The sequence below is a fragment of the Mycteria americana genome (genome assembly GCF_035582795.1).
Source record: "Mycteria americana isolate JAX WOST 10 ecotype Jacksonville Zoo and Gardens chromosome Z unlocalized genomic scaffold, USCA_MyAme_1.0 Scaffold_18, whole genome shotgun sequence".
NCBI classification, from domain to species: Eukaryota; Metazoa; Chordata; class Aves; order Ciconiiformes; family Ciconiidae; genus Mycteria; species Mycteria americana.
In genome coordinates, this window is record NW_027445436.1 from 9,840,266 (window position 1) to 9,864,614 (window position 24,349).

Genomic DNA, 24,349 nt, shown 5'->3' on the forward strand with positions numbered 1-24,349 from the left:
TCAGGTTTTGCAGTGAGCAGCAGGCTCTGCAAAGGGTAGTGTGTACAGGGTATGCCACAATACTTGACTCTACCATAAGTCTTGTTGCACAGAACATCCCGGTTTCTATATCCACGGGAAGGATAACCCCAACAAATACACATGTCCCTTATCAGAACCCTTATTCTCTCCAAGAGCCACTTTTTTGGGGGGGCCCCAGGACCAGTGTTATAGTTAAGAACTTTTCCAAGTTATACATAATATTGGGCAATGCAACAAAAACCACCACCAACAACAAAAAATCTCAATCCTTGTTCGGTTGATTGGAGAAGGGTAACACATATCCCTTGGTCGGTTCTATTCCAGATTCTAGTAAACACATGAATTGATTCCCACACAAGCTTCTAAGGAATATGGTTTCCACTTCCCCCATGTCTTCCTTTCCCGGAGGAGAGGAGGACCACCGTCCACATGAAAAATCATAAATACATATTAGGACTATTATTACAACATTGGCAGTATTCATCGAGGTCCGACGCTCCTCCGACGAGATCGGTATGCTTTAGCAGGCGACGGTCTGGTTCTCCCCCTGCAAAAGAAAAGGAAAACTCGGTCCCCTTTTGGACCGGTTTTTAAAAGCAAGGGATTATCCACCTGGTGTTAATTTTGTGATCTTTCCCATGGGCGTCAGCAGCCACCCAAGCATAAAGGTTCAACGGAGTTAGGGTTAGCGGAACCTCTCCCACCGTTGGTAGGTTTACTAGTACTGGTTGCCCTGGATAATATGGGACTCCTTTGGAGCCCTTCAGTTCCTTCGTCCCTGGGAGGAGACTCGGGGGTTTTGGGCAGAAAGCAGTGAGCCTAGGGCATCCATTTGCCCCCCATCGACTACTGACCTTGGTTATTGCATCTCTCAGGCGTCCTGGCCAACCAGGATCGTGCGGCTTTAGGGCGCGTTTCAAAAGTCCATTGGTTCTTTCCACTATCCCGTTTGCTTGGGGGTAATAGGGAGTGTGGAATATCCACTGTATCCCCTCGGCCGTTGCCTATTCTTGAACCACCACTGCGGTGAAGTGACTGCCATTATCTGATTGTATTGACTGAGGCTTAGGTAGGATGCTAAACCAGAACTTTAACCCCTTCACCGTATTTTCTCCTGTCGCTCGTGCCACAGCTTCGGCCTGAACAAGTCCGGACACAACTTCTACCCCTACTAACACATATCGCTTCCCCTCCGATTTCCTGAAAGGCCCTATGAAGTCGACCTGCCAGGTCTCCCATAAGCCCTTCCCATCCCGGAGGTGGAGTGGAGGATCTTGTAGCGGGTGTTTTTCCAGCCAAGTACGACATAGACCACACGTAGAAATCACAGTGCCACACATTTCCCTATTGACAGGCCATCCTCTGCTCCCAGCTTCCTTGAGGAGGTCTTTAATTCCTGAGTGGCCACGTTTTACATGCAGCCACTCTAATAGATGCTCCCATTTTTCCTCGTCTGCTTCTATTGTCATCACAGCCAAGCGGGTAAGTAAGTCTACTTGGTTATTTAAAATGTGTGCGGGGTGGTTCCCTCCCTGGTGGGCAGCCACCCAGCCTATTAATATAGGGGTTCTCTTAGCTACTTGCAGAACGTCTTCCCATTTTTCCTTTTGCCATACCGGCACCCAGTTTACCTCCCATTGATTCTGCTCCCAAAAAGGGAGCCACTCGGTGCATCCTTTAAATACAGCATATGAGTCCGTATAAATATACACAGGGTCGGTATTGTCTTTTCCTCTAGTAACTACACTCCAGACTGCCACCAGTTCCCCTACCTGTGCGCTGCCTTCACCCTCGGTTATGATCTGCCCTCCGGAGCCGACACACAAAGCTACTGCCCGATACTTCCAAACCCTACCTTCCCTTTTTGAAGAGGCATCTGTAAACCATACATTTTTTAGCTGGGGCTCATAGGGAGGAGCCTCCCTTATGTAGGTAGGGGGAGCCTCCTTTTCCAGGGGAACAGATGATCTGTCTTGTATTTGAAGTATTCTGGGTGTTCCTTCCTCCACCTGATATGCGTGGCTGTAATGCTCTAATTGAGCATACCATTTTCTGACTGTTTCCCTTTGCGCAACTCCCATGGGAGGTGGGGTGCCCGCCAGGACAGGCCTCAGAACCTTAAAGGGCCCTCGCAAAATTATACATTGTTTCCGTATAATCTTTCCCACTTCCTGCAGGGCCAAGGTTACTACAAATAGCCCCTTCTCCCAGGTTGAATAACGCTTCTCTGCATCTTTGAAACTGCGTGAGAAGAATCCAAGGGGGCGAGTGGGGCCCTCTGGTCCCTTTTGCCATATATGTATTGATGCCCTGTGGATTGCAAAACCCCATTCAATCTGGAACGGGTCCGTCGGGTGTATCGGACCCAGGGCCTGATATACTCCCGCCTCAAAAACTAACAGCTTTAGAGCCTCCTCGTGAACAGGAGTCCAATCCCAGGCGGCCCTTTTGCGTGTTAGGTCGTACAGAGGGCGAGCTATAATAGAGAAATCTGGAATGTGTTTTCGCCAGAAGACCAGTAAGCCCAAAGCATGTTGCAGTTCCTTTTTGTTCTTGGGGACTCTTACCTGCTCTAAGGTAGTCAGGGTTTCAGGAGGTATGCAAACTGTACCACCTTTCCACCATATGCCCAAAAATTTCACCTCAGGGGCAGGTAATTGTACCTTCTCCACAGGGATTTGAAGGCCCAGTCCTTCCAAGTGGGTTTTCTCCATGGTGGTCATATCAGCCCCCCCTATCAGTACATCATCGATGTACTGGTAGGTTCTTACTCCCTCCTCGGGAGGAGGGGCTTCTGCTAGTGCCTGGGCTAGAGCATGGTGTGCCAGGGTAGGTGAATGTTTGTAGCCTTGTGGGAGGCGGGTAAAGGTGTATTGAATACCATCCCAGGTGAATGCAAATCTGCCCCTATCATTTTCCTGCAGAGGTACCATGAAAAACATGTCTTTAACGTCAATAGTGGCTAGAATATTATGCGACTGTTCTTGGACAGTGGAGACTAGTTCAGCTATATTGGGAACAGCTGCTGTAAGTGGGCCAGTGCCCGCATTAAGGCGCCGATAGTCAATCGTCAATCGCCATTTCCCATTTGGCTTGCGCACGGGCCATACTGGGGAATTGTAAGGGGAGTGGGTTTGGATAATCACCCCCTGCTCTTGTAGCTCTTTTATCACCAGGCTAATTCCTTCTCTGGCTCCCAACGGTAGGGGGTAAGGTTTTACGTTTACTATTTTAGATGGGGGAAGTGTTGGGGCCATCTGTAACAGTCGCACTGAGGTGGTGGTGGGGGACCCAAATTTCCATTCCTTCCCGCTGGAGTCCTCCCACCCTCTCCCTTTTAATACGTCAAGTCCCAGAATGTTTACTGGGTAAGGGCCAACAGCCATAACTACCCAAATGGGGCTGTCCCTCCTCAGGCAACCAACACTTCACCGTGACCGTGTTTTGGGGCAGGGAATTTCCAAACACATCGGTAACCCATATTTTCCTTTTATCGGTTACGATGTCATTGCGGGCAGCCACATCTGCACGCAGAGCTGACATTTGTGCCCCGGTGTCCACTAAAAAGGTGACTGGTGTTTTGTGGGGGCCTATAGGGAAGGTAATCATCAAGTCTCCCTGTTGATTCATTGTGAGCCATCTTACATAAGTCCACAAGCCGTCCCCCGGCTCACTTAATAGGGACGGCGGAACAGGTTTCCCAACTTGGCTTCAGTACCCTGATGTTCTGTGGGGGGGGCAGAGGGAGAGTTCGATTCAGCCAGGGTCTTCTCTTCTCGCCTGTAAGTCTTATCCGGGTCTTTCCACCCTTGTACTAATAACTGCAAGTTAGACAGAGATAACCCATTCATAAGTTCTCTAGGTATTTCCTTATGTAAGCCTTCCCTCCAGAGTTGGCTCCTCGTCATCCCTGACCCCAGGTTTCTTCCGGGGGGTAGGCCGTTTAAAGGCCGATTGTCTAATTCGGTTCTCCTAACCGTAGCTTTACCCCTTTGTTCCCCTCCGGAGATCCCCACGTTGCAGCTATAATTGATCAGCTCCTGCGCAACCCCTCCCCAGGTGAGGGGGAATTCCGCCGGAGTGGACTGCGTTTGGTTTCTCCCTGGCGTTAGCATTTCTGTTAAACGCTCCTGAATTGGGAGCGCTGCCCTTAGGCGGTCCTGGATTTGTATGGCATGTAGCTTCAGGGGGTCAGGAAGGCCCTTTATCAGGGGTTTCATTCGACTGGGGTTGGCTTTTAGCAACATCGGGGAGGGCTGATGGGGTATTAAGTGCCGGTCATGCATGAGCTGGAGGCAGGCGGCTTTCTGCACGCTCTCAGTAATTTGATCCAGTCCCGGAGTGGGGATGGTCACCAGATCTCCCCGTTCCATGGGGTCTAGCCCTCCAGCCCAGTATGCCACCCTTTGAGTGAGGGACCAGGGGACTCGAGTGTCGGGGACGGTTAGAAACACGCCTGGACCCCAGTATCCCTGCGCCTCCTCCTCAGAAAGTTTAATTCTGTCCCCCCCCGTGAGGGAGACCCTCCACACATATTCCGTCTCTGTTTCTCTAGGGAGCCTACTATATCGATCTTGTAATTTCGCCAATTCAGTTGCACTATAGGGTATTTCTTTTGTTATGATTTCCGGCGCGGTATTGGCACCCCCTTCATATTGAAATTCCTTTTTAATAAGTGGGCGGAGTTGGGGAGCAGTTCTCTCATCATGTTGGCACTTTGCCCGTTCCATTTCCTCCCAGGGGTAGTGGCCAGCTACCCCCCCCCGTCAGCCAGCTCGCGTTCCTTAGACAGACTGCAGTGGCCACACTCGCTCACCAGATCCTCCCTCCACGCCTCCGCTAGCACCGACCGCAACTCGCGCTCCCTGACAAAAGCGTCGCGCAACTGATTCTGCAACCTAGTCGCTGCTATTTCCGATCGCACCCGTTTTTTCTGCTCAGCTTCCAGCTCCACTTGCAAGCTTTCAACCAAATCCCACCTTTTTCGCTCAGCTTCCAGCTCTGCTTGCAAGCTTTTAACCAAATCTTGTAACGATTCGCTCGCCTCTCGCTCAGCCCATTTTACCGTGCACTTACACTTCTGCACTGCCATCAGCGCAGCTACTAAAACACCCAAAACAACAGCTTTTAACAACTCTAACAACAAAGGGGAGCAGTCCAGATCAGGCTGAACCCAGGAAGCCATGATCATCTATCTGCCGGAGGACTCGGACTCAGCCCATTCACGTCCTCCCTTCTCGACTCAATCGATATCCCCTCCCTGTTCCTCTCACTGATCAAGTCAGGGAATCCCACTTCTGACACCAAGTTAATGTCTTGTCCCACTCGGTGGGTTGCGAGAGGGGTGAATCTTTTCGATTCCCCGACTGTTTGAGTACCGACAAAAGCCGATCTCTGCTCGGCAGAGCCGCGTGGTCGGTAGAGTCACGACAATGACCCAGAGGAACAGTCTGACCAGCAAGTTTATTAACTGGCGAATTCCACAAACGGACAAACTTAACGACCTGACGAGTTTAACGAACGAACAAAGGCGATTTGGCAATGGAGCTATTTTCCGGGCAACCCGATCCCAAACTTGCATATATATATATAGGAAGAGCAGAGGAAGAGAGAAGCAAGAAAAGGAAAGGAGAAGAGAGGAGGAAAGAGAAAGAAAAAGTATCACCACCCTTGGATCCCGCGATGACAATGACAGACGTGGCAATCCTCCAGTGGTGGGCGTGCGCGCGCTTCCCTGGGGGGGGGCAAGCCTTTTATAGGCTAATCCCTGCCTCCAGGTACGCCCCTTCAGGATTTACATGGTTCTTGTTCTAGAAAGTTCTCAATCTTCTGCGCAGGCGCTGGGGGAGGGGGGTGGTCGCGAGGGGTCTCTCGGGCGGTTGCAAGCCCCCTTCCTCAGATCAACTCTGTGTGACCTCTGGCCATACGTGGTAAGGTCTGGCAGAACCTGGAACCGCGCATCCTCCTATGCGCTCTCCACGTCCCGCTCTCGCTCTCCCCCACCCTGTGCTCGCCGACCTGCTGTCGCCATGCAAATAGCGCCTCAAGTCGCCACAATGTTTGAGACATTAACTCTTTCAGTCTCTCACAATGTTTTAGTTGTTGCTAAGTGGTGTTTACATTGGTCAAGGACTTTTCAGCTTCCCATGCTCTGCCAGGTGCACAAGAAGCTGGGAGGGGGCACAACCAGGATAGTTGATCCAAACTGACCAAAGGGCTATTCCATACCATATGACGTCATGCTCAGTATATAAACTGGGGGGAGTTGGCCAGGGAGTAGCGATCGCTGCTTGGGGACTGGCTGGGCGTCGGTTGGCAGGTGGTGAGCGGTTGTATCACTTGGTTTTTTTCCATGGGTTTTTTTCCTCTCTTGCTTCCTTGTTGTTTTCCTTCTCATTACAATTTTTATTATTATTATTATTATTATTATTATTATTATGTTCCAATTATTAAACTGTTCTTATCTCAACCCACGAGTTTTCTTACTTTTGCTCTTCTGATTCTCTTCCCCATCCCACCAGGGAGGGGAGGGTGAGCCAGCAAAATAGGGTTAGGTATACACTTATCAAAATTGAAACCTCTAATTTGCTTATCTCTACTTTTATCTGATTGCCTATTGTCCAGGAGGGTGACATGAAATTCCTGTCATAAGAGTTTAACAACCATAAATCTATAAAACCCTAGGCTCCTAGATAGTAAGATAATCAGGGTCTCAGTAGGTCTTCTGGTCCATTCCTTTGCCCCAGAAAAATATCAGCTCAGACAGTGCCTTTCAGGTAGATGTTTGTATAGCCTGTTCTTAAAATCCTTCCATGCTGGATATTTCACAGCTTCCCCAGGCAAATTGCACCAATGTTTCCCTATCCTTGCCATGATATTTGGTCTTATGTCTTCATTATATATATGCTCAAATAATTTCTGGTGTCTTTTTTACTCTTTTCAAATACAATTTATTTTATAAAGTCAGGAATTGGATATAGATGGATAGGTTTGGGGAAAAAAAGATATAGAAGAAAACCTGAATGAGAGAGATTTTGATGTATTAAAGGAAGTGTAAAATTTTCCAAGTCTCATATGATCAAATTTTTCATGGCTTACAACTATTTAAAGGCACCAAACCTCTTCACATTGTGCAGTTTCTCAAAATGAGTCTCTGGAGGCACATGTTTTTCTCCATTAGCTATAAACAGAGACAGCTGAGACTGAAGATGATGTTAGATGACCAAATTATATGCCTGAAGTTGCACGGACCCACCACCCCTTTCTGTTCTTCAGTAAAACTGTTTATTCATCTAAAGGCACAGTTTTCAGTCTGCGTTCTGCTGGCATCAGAGGTTTTGGTTGTCAAAGAGTATTCCAGTATTCTGGATTTTGAACTTTTAAGCTGTTTATTTGTAAAAGTTTTTCCTTATGTCGCTTTGGCCTGGGCTGACTTGCACTCTTACAAACAAGTCCCAGAGTAGCCTGGAAGTTTTCATGGGCAAGAAACCAATCTCAGTTGGCACTTTGCATACAGCCACTCGGTTTTGGACAGTAAGAAATGTTACTTGTGTAAACGTGGGCTGATCCTTGCCTGTTGGCCTCACTGTCAAAGAACAATACCAGAAACATCTAATTTACCAGAACAGACATAGCCTATAGTCCATTGCCTAATTTGAAAAGTTCCAGGAAAGGTCACAGAGAAAGGTCACATTTGGACATTTGACATAATAATCTATGTAAATTAAATTTATCCAGTGATCTGCACACCAGTCTGAAAACTTTTAGGGAGTTCATCAGTTGGAAAAAATAAAAAGAAATAAACCCCAAAACATATCCCAGTTCATTATTCTTCTCTTTCAGTCACTCCACCAGGCAGATTAAAACCCTTGCCATATGATTCAGATGGACAATCACAGAACAGCATTCTGGGCAATAAGCACTGAATAATTTTACTGGGAACCTGCCAAAGGCTGAAAATTATGGAATGAAAAATGAATGATGAATAAATGAATAAACAAATCTGTTTGCAGAAATTAGGGTTGATTGCTAAATTATTTGCTGCCTCACAAATGGGGCTAAATTAATCGTGAGATTTGTTCTGTAATAGAATGATTTGGCCTTTATAGCACCTGATTGAGTGCATGTTGAATTCAGCTGAAAGATTCTCAGCTACTTCAGTGGACTTTGAATTAGACCCATGTAACATTATTCATTGTCATATCATCCTATGCCCTTGGAAAGAAAGTTGTCATTATCTTCACTGCACAAGTGGGGAAATTGCAGTACAAACAGAGAATGGCCATGGTCATAGCAAAGGTCAATGGTACAGCTCACTGACACAAGACACAGATGGGAAATGAGAAGACAACAGTCATGCCCATAAGGTTTTATTGCTATATACACAGAAGTAATAATAATCCATAATAGTCTGGGATTGATTCATTTGCTATTGGGTGTGAATAGCAGGGTTTTGAGGACAGAAAGTGAACTTTGAATTACCTACAATATCCCATCAAAGTTATTTTTTCTTCAATAACTTTTTTTTCTTCCCACAAATTGTTTTTTGATCTGCAGTATGAGAAAAAAGTCATCTGCCACCTGAAGTCCTGGGTAATCCTTTCCCAGACCTTCATTTTAAACCAGTAGGTGACAGTTGTACTATTTCACCCAAATTCACCTGTCCTTTTAACCTGCGGGGGGCAAATAGGAAGCAAAATAGCTTTTGCTCTTAACAGATCAAACCAAAGAAAAACAGTGGTGAGAAAAGGATTGTGTGCTGAGCTCACTCACTCATTTGAGGGAGGGGAGATTTATTGACTGCAGGAGTCAATAGAATAGGAGCTCAATCTGAGTTTTCATTCTGAGTCCTGAACTAACTCTTTGAACTTTGGCAGGAACTTGCTGCAAACAAGTTAGATTCCAAAGTGTTTGCTAGTTTAAACTATGGCTAAGCCAAAGCAGACACAAAGGGACTAAGGGGCATAAAACATCCCACCCCTGCATGAGAAAAATCTGCCTCATTCTGCTGCTAGTGTAGAGGGTATACAGCCCTAGCCAGCTGGTACATCCTCCTGTGAGCATGTGGGTGAAGGTGATGGGGAGGGTGTTGGGATCTAGCTCAATCCTTAATTTTCCACTGTTCGAGCCAAAAGAAAGCATGGTCAGCCCAAGACTGGCCCTAAAACTGGATGCACATTTTTTCTTTGTTTTTAATAATTTTGATATTAAGGTCAGAATGGTAGTAAAGGTATGGGTCCTGAAATTACCATAAACAAGATAGAGTCAATGCCTCATGAGTTTCATTCTCGTAATGGACACTGTCAACTCACCTAAAATTACAAAGCTAGAAACAAATGTTTGATTAAGTTAGGTGTTATCATGCATAACAAATGGAAATAACAAACATGATACCCATATTTAATAAAGGGAAAACAAATTATCCGCTAGTCTTCAGTTTCATCAATTTGATCTCAATAGCATGCACTACTTCAGGAGTCTCCAAGGAATGGAACATTCAAATGATGGAAATAGAGGAGAAATGGCAAAAAATTAAAAGTTTTCTATACAGAAACTATGTATCTTTCTCAAATAAAATGAATGTTTTTTGTTAAAAAAATTGGTCAATCCACTAGAGCTAAATGTTAATAAAATATTTAGTTGTTACCACATAAGATATTTGCTGTTAAGGAGCAGAAAAAGAGGATTCCTTCAAGAGCTTTAAAGAGGTAAGAAACCGTATTAAAAGAAGTGATATGAGGCTAGAAATAGCTTACTGATGGAGGCTGGGTTCATGCATTATTATTTTTTTAAACAGTAATCTTGACATGAAGGAGATTGCTTATGAAATTTGCTGATAGCATGAAGGAGGAAGGCATCATCAGTGCAAAGGAAAAATTAGATACCACATATGAAGAAATGGATAATGTAGTGGACAAGGGTAAAGATGGTTAAATTTCTTACTACAATGCGGAAGCTCATGAGCTGAGGGAGTAATAGCAAGAATTTCATGTATAAACTGCTAGGTCATCACTTAGTAACATCTTAAGGGAAGAAAGATCAGGATATTCTCATCAATCATAGGAGAAGAGTGTTCAACAGCATGCAGCCATGGGAAAAGCAGCTGTGATTGCTCAATGAGATATTTTCAGTAGAGGTAAGGATTCATTAATTTCTCCACACAAAATTGTGATGAGAACTCACCTGAAATTGTATAGATAGTTTTGACATTCAGGTTTAGGAAAGAAGTAATAAAACTGGAACAAGTTTAGTGATGAACCTTTAGAGAAGGAAGATTGAATAATTCGTAAATGAGGAGGGTAACACTATGTCTACACTGTATTCGCAGGCAGCTCTGAGGACATGCTATACCTAGCTCCAAACCAACCATAAGCTGTATGCTCACAGATAATGAGGCAGCAACTCTAAGATTATACATGCTGCAGCAAGTCACAGTGTTTTAGCAGAGATTTGATGCCTCACTAATATAATTCAATGGCTTGAAGCTTCAGCAGAGAGACCTAGCATTTCCCTAAAGTGAGGGCAAAGGGATGCTTGGACTATAAAATCCTATGAGAAGAGGTTGCATTGTTTAGCTGAGGCCAAGAGGAGGAAAAATTACTCAAACTATTTAGGATATTGCAGATAAGAAGGGTAAAGCATGCTATTTAAGCCAAGGAACAACTCTGGCACCAAGTGTGTCCAATGAATGTATAAAAGGGCTGTTTGGATGTTACTGCTTGAATGTCAACAGTCTTTTCTGGTCCTGTGCTCCTTTGAAGCTTGATTTTTCTCTATACTATGGGTACCTATTGCAAGATACAAGAAGTTGTCTTAGTAGTAAATGACCTTAGTAGTAGATGTGTTTTGGAAAATGTTATGTTTCTGTTATTTCTGTCACTTTGGCTGCTCCTGCTGCTTTGGCAGCCCTCACTGCCTTTACTGAGCTTTCTTCCCTGACCTGGCTGTCTGCTCTGCTGTCACTTTTGCTAGTGTTGCTGCCATCACCAACATGCTTTTGGTGGCCATGGTGGGGTAGGATACTGGGAGACGAGTGGAAACTAGGGGACTTTTAGAATGCAGAGGATTGAAGTAGGAGGCTCCCCAGTGGTACATTCAAAGCTTGATTCATCTGCTTAATCAACAGACATCAAGTGGTATTTGGGCTGCCTGGCAGCTGCCTGCCCAGAAGGGTACAGCTGTCCTACAGGCTCCATGTCATTTCTGTCTGTCCCGTATGGATGTCTTATGCACCCAAGACCATCTCAGACAGTATCAGAGGACTATGTGGAGGTAACTGAGTCAGTCAACTCTCCAGTGCCTCTGGTAGCCATTAGAGCATCATTATACCTCTGCTTCTGTTCAACCTGGATTCAACCTGGATAGTTGTTCTGGAGGGAAAAATCATCATCTTACATGCAGAATGGTACAGAGATAGAGTGGCCTTCTTGAAAAATTAGGGTTTGTTTTAAAAGACACATGCACTTGAGAAAGGGGGGGAGGGGGGGGAAAAGAGCCCCATCATTTGACTTAGTAGTAGGACTGAAAAGGTCAAAAGGATCTGAATAATAGAATAGGTCAAAGGCTTCAAACTTGTAAGTCTAAGGTTAAATATGACAGCAGTTTAGATTCTCTGAAAAACAAACTTCCTATTAGGTTCCTAGTGCTAGGAAGCCAACATTTTGACAACTGAACTGTGCAGGACTGGAATTAGAGTTGAACGATGGAATCATCTTAGCATGGTGTTACCATTATTTACCATCTGACAGCTGTGAAAGTAGTCCATCTTAGATATTTAAATTCACACCACAATCAGTCCTTTTCTCTTAAGCTTTCAGGAAATACTCTTATAACTGTTATTCAATGGATTTTACACTCTCTTTAAAAATTTGTTAAGATTTTAGAATTAAGAAAACTATAAAAGAAAGGCCTATGTTCTCTCTGTATTGGTGCAGCTTTTTCATTCAATGCAACTATATCAGCTTAGACCTGGCCTACATTCCTATCTTACTGAGACTGTACAATCTAATTAGAAGCAAGACAAATAGAAAAAAAAATAATCAAATGATGGAAAGAACAGTAGATAAGAATAAAAATTATTCAGTGGTGCAGCTGCTTAGATTTGTTATCTTCACACCTTAGAGATTCCATTAGGTTTCCAACACAGACTGCCTGGCTGCTTTTTTTGTAGTCTACTAGTGCACTAAATATCCATAGACATAAAATGTATAAAAAAGTCTTCTAAGCCAGAGGGAATAGAACTGTAAATGTGTAAAACTCTGCGTCTGTGTATATATGTCACATCAGTTAAAAAGGAAAGTATAGTTCCTTGATTGCCTATACAAGCTCCATTTACTAAACAGCAAAAGTACCAGATATACATTTTTCAGGGAGCGTTACATTGGCCAAAGGTCGCAAAAACAATTTCAGAGGCAGCCTGCCCACATTAGTTTCTTGAGATCTTGATTACAAATTTATAAGAGACATACCCTAGACATTGAGAGATGGTCTCAAAGATTACTGTCCTTCCTGCCATCTGCACGCTCCACTGGGAACATTAGAAACCCTGTCCATCAACCAAAATAAACAGCTCTTCTCATGAACAGGCCCAAAGAATGCCTTATAAATCATACCTGTCAAAAATGCTAGTAGCATTGCAGAAGACAGAAATCAATTCAAAACTCATTAGTTCGCCTGACAAGTGCTTAATCTTATATTGTTTAATGCTGACCTGAACAACTCAGATAGAATAGAACCATGCAAAGCAGTGGCTGGATTTTCTATTATAGAAACTTTTGCAGTGATTATAGCTTAATCTTTCTCTCAAATCTTCTTCCTTTTCATTCTCCTTTTCTCTATACCACCTGCCAAAAGATATTGATGCCAACAGAGTTTTCTTACTTTTGAAGGGATAGATACATCATGATTGCCTCATTCGATAGCATGCAAGACTGTACATCTACATTTTGCAAATGTCTTCTGCTAAGCAGGATAAACAAGTATGGATTGGATTATATACGGTATTGTTTGAAGAGGTTGCCAAGCAGAATGGGTATACTACTAACTTTTTATTATATTTGTACTAAATCTTTTAATCTGCCAGTGTGGAATAAAGTATAAAATAATTCCTAGGTCACGTGAGATAACAGGAAAATGCAAGTACAGAAAGTAAATTGTAAGTCAAGGTGGTTTTCATCCGCAGATTTGGGGAACAAGACATATTACAGTCCCACGTGGAACTCATTTTGTGAATTCCTTAAAATATTGGAGGAATGTGTAGTTTTATTTCAGTGGCTTTATTCAAGTGATTTAAATGTGACTAGGGACTGTTCTTTTGCACTCAGACCTGCTGGTGTGGAATGGCTTGCATCCATGCTATTGGACTCTCTGATTCTCCAAGAAAGGATGTATGCCTATTGCTAACTCTTCAAGGGCTGTTTAGGAGAGCGCTAAATGGCACTGACCAAAATGATGCCCAGGATGATTCCTACAGTTTTAACAAAATGGATGGTTGACTTCCAGTTTAGAGCTGAATTTACTAGTATATACACTTAGTCTTACTGTTTCTGTTTAGTTTACCAGCATATGCAGAGCTGTAGTATCTAAGATCGCAAAAGTGAAAATACTACATCCCAATATAAGAAAACATTAAATTTTAGGAAGAAAGACATTATTCTGAAATGGCCTTCAAAGTGACACTACCAACATCAACATGATATATAAGTGGTGGTTTTATTTCTCAGTTTGCACAAAATATAAACTGAAACTTCAGAAGCCATATCACCTCTGGAGAATGTATTATTGTCGTGGTTTAGCCCCAGCCGGCAACTAAGCACCACGCAGCTGCTCACTCACTCCCCCTCGGTGGGATGGGGGAGAGAATCGGAAGAACAAAAGTAAGAAAACTTGAGGGTTGAGATAAAAACAGTTTAATAGGGAAAGCAAAAGCCGCGCACGCAAGCAAAGCAAAGCAAGGAATTAATTCACTACTTCCCAGGGGCAGGCAGGTGTTCAGCCATCTCCAGGAAAGCAGGGCTCCATCACGCGTAATGGTTACTTGGGAAGACAAACGCCATCACTCCAAATGTCCCCCCTTCCTTCTTCTTCCCCAGCTTTATATACTGAGCATGACGTCATGTGGTATGGAATAGCCCTTTGGTCAGTTTGGATCTACTATCCTGGCTGTGTCCCCTCCCAGCTTCTTCTGCACCTGGCAGAGCATGGGAAGCTGAAAAGTCCTTGACCAGTACAGCAACAACTAAAACATCTCTGTATGATCAACACTATTTTCAGCACAAATCCAAAACATAGCCCCATACCAGCCACTATAAAGAAAATTAACTCTATCTATCTCAACTGAAACCAGGACAGTATCCACCCCTTATTCCATACCATTTACGTCATGCTCAGGTCTCACACTATCCAATACATTCTCATTACCCACCATCACCCTTCCCATCCTTTGATACAATACACACGTATCATTCCCTTAGTCTATGGACCACCCCTACAAAATATTTGTAAAATGTCCATAAATGTCCACAAAATGTCCACTGAGTTCATTTAGTCCATGACTTTGGGCTTCATCTCTTATGGTTGTTACTCAGGACAGGAGAGGTGGTGTGTTGCTTGGAGTTATTGGGCACCAAAGCCAGCTCAGGTCAGGTCACTGCTGCACTTGCACTGCTTCTTGTAAGGCTTCTCCTCCATTTGTTCAGGTGGTTCCAGCTGTAGTAATTCCTATAACATGCAACTCAAATCATGGGTTACAACAATTTAAAGGTATATCTATTACAATGTCCACCCCTGGTCCTTTTGGGCCAGGATATAGGGTTTAACATTGCAATGAACTCCTCCCCTTGCTCCTAGCCTGGCTAGCAACAAGGGGTTCCTGCTATAGTAATTCCCACAACATGCAACTCAAATCCCGGGATACAACAATTTAAAGGTATTTCCATTACAATCTCCACCCCTGGTCCCTTTGGACCAGACCATCAGGTTTAACATTGCAATGAAGTCCTCCCCTTGACCCTGCTCTGGCTTGGACTTATCCACAGAATGTAGTACCTTCAGAAGTAAACTTGCTCCAACATGGCCTCATGCACAGCCACTGATGCTTCAAGGTGTACCTGCTGCAGCATGGACTTCATCCACAGCCGCAGATGCTTCGAGATATACCTGCTGCAGCATGGACTTCATCCACAGCCACAGATGCTTCGAGGTGTACCTGCTGCAGCATGGACTTCATTCACAGCCACAGATGCTTCGAGGCACACCTTATCCAGCATGGACTTATCCTTGGGCCACAATCCCTTCAGAGGTATACCTGCTGTGGCACAGACATAACCATGGCCACAGACGTTTCAAGATATACCTGCTCTGGCATGGGCTAATCCATGGGCACAGACGCTTTGGGGTGTCCTGCTCCCACGTGGATTCATCCACAGGTCACAGTCCCTTCAGCTCGAGTTCACAGCGGAGTTCCAGCCTGTCCAGTACAGCAGCACAGAAACAGCAGCAATGCCCTGGCCATCTGCCAGCCCAGGCGCATCGCCATTGCTGTTATCAAAATGTTCCCAGGCACAGCAGAGTAAGGTGATAAGCAGTACAGCAGAACGGCAAGCAGTGAAAGCAAAAAACAGCCACTAACAAGCCCTAGACTCTAAGGTACAGTAAGGCAAGCAAGCCTATGGCAAGCACAGAAGCCTGCTGATTAATAGCTAAACAGCAATAACAGCTATAAATTCTATCTGGCACATTCCAATCAAATCTGTCATTATCTCAAACCCTTCGTGCCCCACGTTGGGCGTCAAAAAGGACTGTCGTGGTTTAGCCCCAGCCGGCAGCTAAGCACCACGCAGCCGCTCGCTCACTCCCCCTCGGTGGGATGGGGGAGAGAATCGGAAGAACAAAAGTAAGAAAACTTGAGGGTTGAGATAAAAACAGTTTAATAGGGAAAGCAAAAGCCGCGCACGCAAGCAAAGCAAAGCAAGGAATTAATTCACTACTTCCCAGGGGCAGGCAGGTGTTCAGCCATCTCCAGGAAAGCAGGGCTCCATCACGTGTAATGGTTACTTGGGAAGACAAACGCCATCACTCCAAATGTCCCCCCTTCCTTCTTCTTCCCCCAGCTTTATATACTGAGCATGATGTCATGTGGTATGGAATAGCCCTTTGGTCAGTTTGGATCAACTATCCTGGCTGTGTCCCCTCCCAGCTTCTTGTGCACCTGGCAGAGCACAGGAAGCTGAAAAGTCCTTGACCAGTACAGCAACAACTAAAACATCTCTGTATGATCAACACTGTTTTCAGCACAAATCCAAAACATAGCCCCATACCAGCCACTATAAAGAAAATGAACTCTATCTCAACTGAAACCAGGACAATTATGTTATGAGCTCAAGTGGTGAGTGTTTGACATACTGCTTAGCACTCTGATATCAGGTGGCCCTTTGGATCTATGGACATCACAGAAGAAGCAGAAATTCAAATCTAAAACAAGGAATGCATACAGCCAGTCATAAATAAAGCTAACAGCACTGCACAGTAACTTCCCATATAAATCCAGTGAAGAGCCAACTTGTAAGGAACATGCTCCAGTCAGATCACAAGACACAAAGCTGGTCTGGCTTGGTGTAATCACTCTGGACTTTGAATGTCAGAGCATATCTTGTGGGAGGAAGAAGTAGCCCTGTCTTTTACTGTGTGCTTGTAAGTGTTGTGCATACAGCTATAATTGCAATCTGGAGTTACAGCAAGGATGGAATTAGCTGCTGCTGCTTCTTTTTTTTTTCACATTAAAGGGTCAGTTCAATTTTTGAAGCAAGGGAACCCCTTGTCAGTGTTGTGCATCCTTGCACAAGGTACCTTCCCTGCATCTCATGGATTTTGCTGGAGTCAGGCATTAGACCCAAATCTGGAATTGTAGCTCCTAATGAATTTCTTCTGTTCTTTTAGTCTAAATGGTCCAAGATGTGTGCAAAGAAACTGGCTGTTATGAGGACTGAGTATCTAAGACCTTGTTTTAGGATGGTGGGAAGATAGGCAAGAAGTTTTCTGGAAGAGAATGTGGTTTGAGAACCGGAGTGTGGGAATATTGGGTTTGGAACTGGGGGAAAAAAAAAAAAAGGGGTCTGGGTAGGTTTGGGAGTCATTGAAGGGAAAACAGCTGAAAGGAGATGAAGATATAAGGGAGGAGATTGGTGCTAGTGCTGGACCAGAACAGGGCAAGAAAACATATTCAATTTTGACTTCACAGAGATTGTATCAAACAGCTAAGGACATCCATCAGAATTGGATAGCAGATGCTCAGGAATAATTTACAGCCTGTGCTAGTTTAGGAACAACAAGTTCTGTAAATATATCCCCTGTCTGCTTTTTACAGAGAAAAAGGAAGAGAGAAAAGCAGAACAATACAATGGGATTATAAAATGCTGTAGCAGTAGGAATTAAGGAAATGGAAATAGTGGGTGGTTTCTGTGATAGGCCCAGAAGAGCATGAAAACCCTGCTTGATGATGTAGCTTCTGGATCAATGGGTGATTTTTAGTTCACTGATTCCCCTTCTCACATGGCTTATTTTAAGGGGGGTGAGGTGGTGGTGGAAATGGCACTTCAATTTAATAGTGTCTATAATAATCCTTACAGACTTTAGAGGTCTTGTTCTCTCACTCCTTTGCTCCCATCTCTATTCCTAAGCCATCTTCTCCCCCATATTCTTCAGCTTTCATTTAGGAGCTGCTTTCCCCAGGGAATCTGACCAATGGTGCTCCTAATTTCGGAGTTATTATTTCCCCAGGCTCCTGTCCACCACCAGCTCACAAATTCCATCAGTCAGTATGGCAATCAGCCTCTCCCACCTGCCCCTGTTTTTTCTGATCAGCATTGTCCCCTTCTCCTTCCCCTTGTACTGGAGTCTCACCTGTACCAGCCTCTTGCTGGTGACAATTCATCCCCTTTCTCCACCGCAAAACTGCTACAAATATCTGTGTCTTCAGGCTTTTAGCTCACAGATGTGTATTGTTTTTAATGTCTTGCCATTCCAGGCAAGAGTTTGTATGGGTTCCCTCCCCTCATTTATACACTTCCTAAGATCCCTTGCAGCCTGCTCTTTGTTCCCTCCATGCAATCATCACCCACATTACCTCTGTCCCTTTTAATGGGGAGATTTGCCATGAGTTTTGGGATATTATGAACTCCCATTTACCTGGAAGGGAGCAGGGAGGGCAAAGATGTGTAAACCCACAATTATGTTAAAGTTGGCATCCTCTGAGGAGTTCCAAATGACACAACCCTTTTTTTTTGCTTCGATTGTACTGACTTAAATAACAAATTTTCACTGTATTCTGGGGAGAACATCCCACTTAAGGATGGATTAAAAGAACTGGGAGTTTTCAGAGTAGCTAGGAAATTTGGTCTCAACTTCTGCTTCCTTTTTTTGCAATATATAATTTTAATAGCAACAACAACAGCAAAAATAAAAGTAATAATAGAACCTCCATCCTTGGAGATATTCAGAACTCAACTGGACAAGGTCCTGTGCAACCTGATTTAATTAAGCCTGCATTTAGCATCAGGCTAGATTAGATAACATCCAGAGGTCCCTTCTGACCTTAATTATTCTATGAATCCATGATTAGTAGCTGTTAATAGCAATGGCCCTGAAAATGAAGATTTGAAAGATGCACAGGGAATGAAATGATTATTTACTATACCTTTTTGTGGCTCTTGAACTTAAAATAAATTATTTACCAATATGTAGGCATTATTGTCTTTAAATCAGGGGATAATTTCGTTTCCCAAGGGGGAGGAGGAACTATAATTTTACTTTAAGCACATGCCCGAATTCCATGGAAATGAATGGGATTTGAAAATGTGCCTAATGTTAGACATGTGTTACATATTTTCTGGAGTCATAGCCTATGGTGGGGAAGCAATATTAATAACAGAAAAAGGCAGTTCCTAGAGATTAGAAAGAGATTACATCCCTTGGTACTTCACCTTGGAAAGTCTTTTACCATTCCTCAGAAAACGAGACCATTATAATGAAAAGTCTTCCCTTGGTGACCCTTGTAATCTTATTAGTAAATGGAATCTTTCCTTCCCCAGGGGCTTGATTGACTAACAGCAATGGAGCAATTCCTGCAAGGTTCACCGGGAGGGAGCCTAACTCTTGTGTTGCTACTTGTGTTGTGGGCAACAGGAAAAAAAAATGTGTCTGTGGGTTTATGTTCCGTGTTCACTTTATGCTCCTCCATTTCCAACCAGATTCAAGAGATGCTTCTCTAACACTGAAAAAATTTAAGCATCCTGCTTTGTAATTGAAAGAGAAGACTCACATCTACTATCATTAAGCAATAATTATTTTGTTTTTCTAGGGAGGATTCAGTAAGATAAACACTTCACAGATAAATAAAGTTCCAGGGCTTCAGGCCAAGATATTTATTGACTTAGAAGGTACTTATCTCTTAGTTCACTCCCATGTAAAAAATATAATGACAGTAATTATCTTAAAAAACAGGTCACTTCTTAAAACTGTTCTTCCAGAATTTAACAGGATGATAATTGCTCCAGCAGCATTTATGACCTGTGGGGAAAAAAATTAGCCACAGGGAAAAGGAAGATCCCAACCTGCTCTTTGTATTTGATTCTTACTCATTTATTATTTAATTATTTTAGGATGGCATCTTCATTTCAAATACAAATGGAATTTGGGGAAATAGACTGAATTCTGAGGATAGGAAAAGATTCAAACCCCTTGAAAATGACGGTTACTCTAAAAGCCCCAAAAGAGAGAGATATAAGAGAATAGTCAGATTGAGTACCTAGATAAAACTTAGACATAACTAATACTTGTAACTCAGAATCTCAGTATCTCAGAGAAATTCAGACACCTGAAATTTTTTTTTCTCATTCTGTAGTCTAACAAGTGTACTCTAACAGGAGCTGGTGGAAGGCCAAGGCTTACGTAAAGCTGATAAGGGGGATTCAGCCTGGAAAGCAGAACGTCTAAACAAGAATTACTGTCCTTGAGAGTAAAGCAGATCCTGGAGAAATATGTAAGCTAATTAAATATGTAAGCTGGTTTTGGGAACCATCTGAAACAACTAGTAGAAGTGTGATAAGAAGCACCCTCATGCGAACTATCCTCATTATAATAGTAAAAGTCACACCCCTTGAGCTGGAGACCCCGTCCAAGCAGAGACCCCTCACCTTTGAGCGTGCGCAGAATATTAAAGTAGCACTGTAGCTTTAAGTTGAAATAAGAGAAATGTAGGCCAATAGAAAACTGCTTTGTGCAATTGCTTATGCATATGCATAACTGGACTGTATAAATACTGTACCTGTATAACCGAACTTTGTGCTAGCTTTGTGGAGCTACCACCTAGCACCCATCTCTGCGCAGACATGAAATAAAATACCTCTGCCCTGTGTGTATATTGGCGTCTCACACACTGGGTAAATGACCTCACACTTGTGGGATAACAGTTTTGGCACTCCAGATGGGACTGAGCTGACAGCCTTGCCCGGTTCGTCTTGCCGCATCCGACGGGGAGAAGAGACCTGAGTGGACTCCAGCGCGCACCGACCTGTTGATCGGGGACTCCTTCAGCTCCTCTCCTGCAGTCAGGCAGTAAGCGACACAATGGTGCAACACTACTGAAAAGAGGTATTTCTGGGGGGATATGAGAAAAGGGGGGGTAAGGGCAAGATCTCTCAGGAAGCAGGCACCATCTGTTCTGTTCTGGGCTCTGCATAAGACGGGATCAAAAAAGATACGCGGCAGCAGCATAGTTCTGTTTGTTTCTACACGCTGTTCTGTTCTGTTCTGTTCTGAGCAACGAAGGGAGACGTCCCTCGTTTTGGTTTGTGTAGAAACGCTGGGGCTTTCAGTACCGATATGGGTGCTGCTGCTTCCCAGGAGGCACCCCTTTGCTCTCCTCTAGGATACATCCTAAAGAATTGGAATAAATTTGGGGGGGATCCCATGACTAAAAATAAGCTAAAATGATATTGTAATCAATGCTGGCCACAATATCAATGGGAAGATGGTGAAAAATGGCCTGAGAATGGATCCTTGAACTATAACACTATATTGCAATTAATGTTGTTTTGTCGGAGAACAGAAAAATGGGATGAAATACCTTATGTGGATATGTTTTTTTGCATTAAGAAATGATTGGGATATTAGGAAGAAATGTGGTTTAGTGGATTCTAAACATCAGATTGGAAGATATGCATTAAAAGAGAAAAAGGAAAATCTTGTTGTATTGAACTGAAACAATCCAGAAGGAATGTATAGTACTGTTAAAACTGTAATGATGACTCATAATCCTAACTGAGGCGAGAAGAATGATTTTAGAGAAGGCTAGAGAGGGACTGATCTAACAACGGGGGTGGTGTGCCTAATACCAATATGTACCTCCCAAAAGAGGATCCAGGGTGGGATCCAAACACAAGTGAGGGATTCCAGAGGGTAAAGGAATATCAAAAGTTAATTTTGTATGGGATTCAACATGGAGTGCAAAAGCCTACGAATTTATCTAAACTGTATGAAGTAAGGCAGGGGGATAAGGAAACCCCGTCAGCCTTCTATGAGAGACTGTGTGAAGTAGCTCGAAAATGGACAGATCTGGATCTGGAAGATGATAGCAATTCAAAGTTATTTAACATGCTGTTTATTGGCCAAGCGGCAGCAGGTATAAGAAAGAAATTACAAAAGGTAGAGGGTGCGGATGGAATGACAATCTCACCGTTATTGTCAATCGCATATAAGGTGTATACAGTTTCCCCAGCTGATCCTCTGGTTCCAGTCAAGCTGGGGAATGAAATAATAGATTTTTTAATTGATAGTGGAGCCACACACTCTGTAGTAACTAGTTGTAGGGGACCCTTAAGTAGAACTAAAATAAGCGTTGTTGGTGCAACAGGGAAAAAGACTTTAAGGCCGTTTTTACAGCTTATGGAATGTTCAATTGGAAATACTAAATTAACTCATGAATTCCTTTAGATGCCAGAATGCCCCTTACCATTGCTTGGATGGGATTTACTTTGTAAACTGAATGCACAACTAACTCTTTCTGAAGACTCTGTTCAGTTGCATATTCCTCCAGAGACTGCCTGGAAAGCCCAGATATGTTTGTTAACCGAGAAAGATCCTAACGAAGAAATGAATGTTCCAGAGGAAGTATTGAATGCGGTCACACCTCTGGTATGGGCATTGAAGATACCCGGATGAGCGAAGAATGCGACCCCGGTAAAGATTGAACTGAAACCAGGAGCTCAACCGGTAAGAAAGAAACAATACCCCATTAAGCTGGAGGCCCAAAAAGGATTAGAACCTATAATAAGCTCTTTTTTTGGACATGGATTGTTACGGGAGTGTCAATTGGAATTTAATACTCCCATCCCACCTGTGAAGAAGCCCCATTCTTCTGAATATAGACTGGTACAGGACTTATGAGAAATTAATGCAAGGACAGTAGATGTCCACCCTGTGGTTCCAAATCCATATACCCTCCTTACTACAATCCCTAACAGTAATACTTATTTCACAGTATTAGATTTAAAGGACGCCGCCTTCTGTATACCTGTGGATGAGCAGAGCCAGACCATCTTCGCCTTTGAATGGGAGAATCCAGCTACAGGACGAAAGACACAACTCTGCTGGACTGTCCTTCCCCAAGGATTCAAGAACAGCCCTACCTTGTTTGGTAACGTACTAGCCAAAGAATTGGAACTATGGCAAAATGATCATGATGCTGTAACACTGTTGCAATATGTTGATGATTTGCTAATTGGTTCTGACAGTTATGAGGCATGTCTGGAAGCCATCATCAGTTTGCTTAACTTTCTGGGCTTGGCAGGGTATCGGGTTTCTAAGAAAAAGGCTCAGATTGGGAAAAAAAAATGGTCCAATATATGGGGTTTGAAATCACCAAAGGACAGAGAGAATTAAGTACGGAAAGAAAAGAGGCAATTTGTAGAATTGCTGCACCTACATCAAAGAAGCAATTAAGAGGATTTCTGGGAATGGCCGGATGGTGCTGCTTATGGATTCCCAATTTTGGACTAATTGCCAAACCACTGTATGCTGCTGTGAAAGGACCTGAGGGGGTTCTCGAATGGACACCTGAAGGTAGGAAGGGTTTTGATGAAATTAAAAGGAAACTCATGGAGGTTCCTGCTTTGGGACTCCTGAATTTGAGGAAACCCTTCCAATTATATGTACATGAATGACAGACAGCAAGTGGCATTAAGAGTTTTGACACAAAAATTAGGGAGCTGGAAAAGACCCGTGGGATATTTTTCAAAGCCGTTAGATGAAGTCAGTAAAGGCCAGCCTGCTTGTTTGAGGGCAGTAGCGGTGACGGCAACTTTGATTGAAGAATCTCAGAAATTGACATTAGGCCAACCGATTACTGTGTTTGTACCTCATGCTGTGTCTTCTGTCCTTGAGAATAAAGGGCATCATTGGATCTCCCCAAGCAGGTTAGCTAAATATCAAGCAGTGCTGCTGGAAGATGATGGAAATTCTACTCAAGAAACTGCACCAAGAAACACACTCGGGAGCAGATGCATTAGTGCTAATTGCCAAAAGACACGTCATTGGGCCAAGAATGCAAAGCCTAGCGGATATAATAGTCAAAAAGTTTGCTATTTGTTGCACCAATAACCCCAAAATTGCAAAGAAAATCATGGGAGGAATCGTAAAACAAGGAATAACTCCTGGCAAATACTGGCAAATAGATTTTACAGAATTGCCAAGGTGTAATCTGTATAAATATTTATTGGTAATGGTAGACACCTTTTCTGGTTGGCCCGAAGCTTTCCCTTGTTGCACTAACAAGGCTAGGGAAGTGATTAAAATTTTACTGAAAGAAATTATCCCCAGATTCGGTGTTCCAGAAGGTATATCCTCCGATAACGGACCCCACTTTATTGCAGAAATAGTGCAGGGAGTTTCTAGGTTTCTAGACATGAAATGGGATTTGCATACCCCTTGGAGGCCACAGTCCAGTGGCAAAGTAGAAAGAATGAATCAAACCCTAAAAAGGCAGATTTCTGAAGTGTGTCAGGAAACTCAAATGAAATGGGTAGATATTCTACCCATAGCATTAATGAGAGTACGAATTACACCCAGAGTTAGGGAAGGTGTGAGTCCATTTGAGATCCTGTATGGCAACCACATCCAATCAATCATTTAACCACGAAGGGAGACCAAATGCATATAAAGGGACAGGCTGTAATTAAAGAGTATTTGATCTCTCTCTCGCAGAATTTATCCTCCCTGCATAGGTACCTAAACCAGAAGACTCCCATTCCCTTGGACACCCCAGTACACCCCTTCC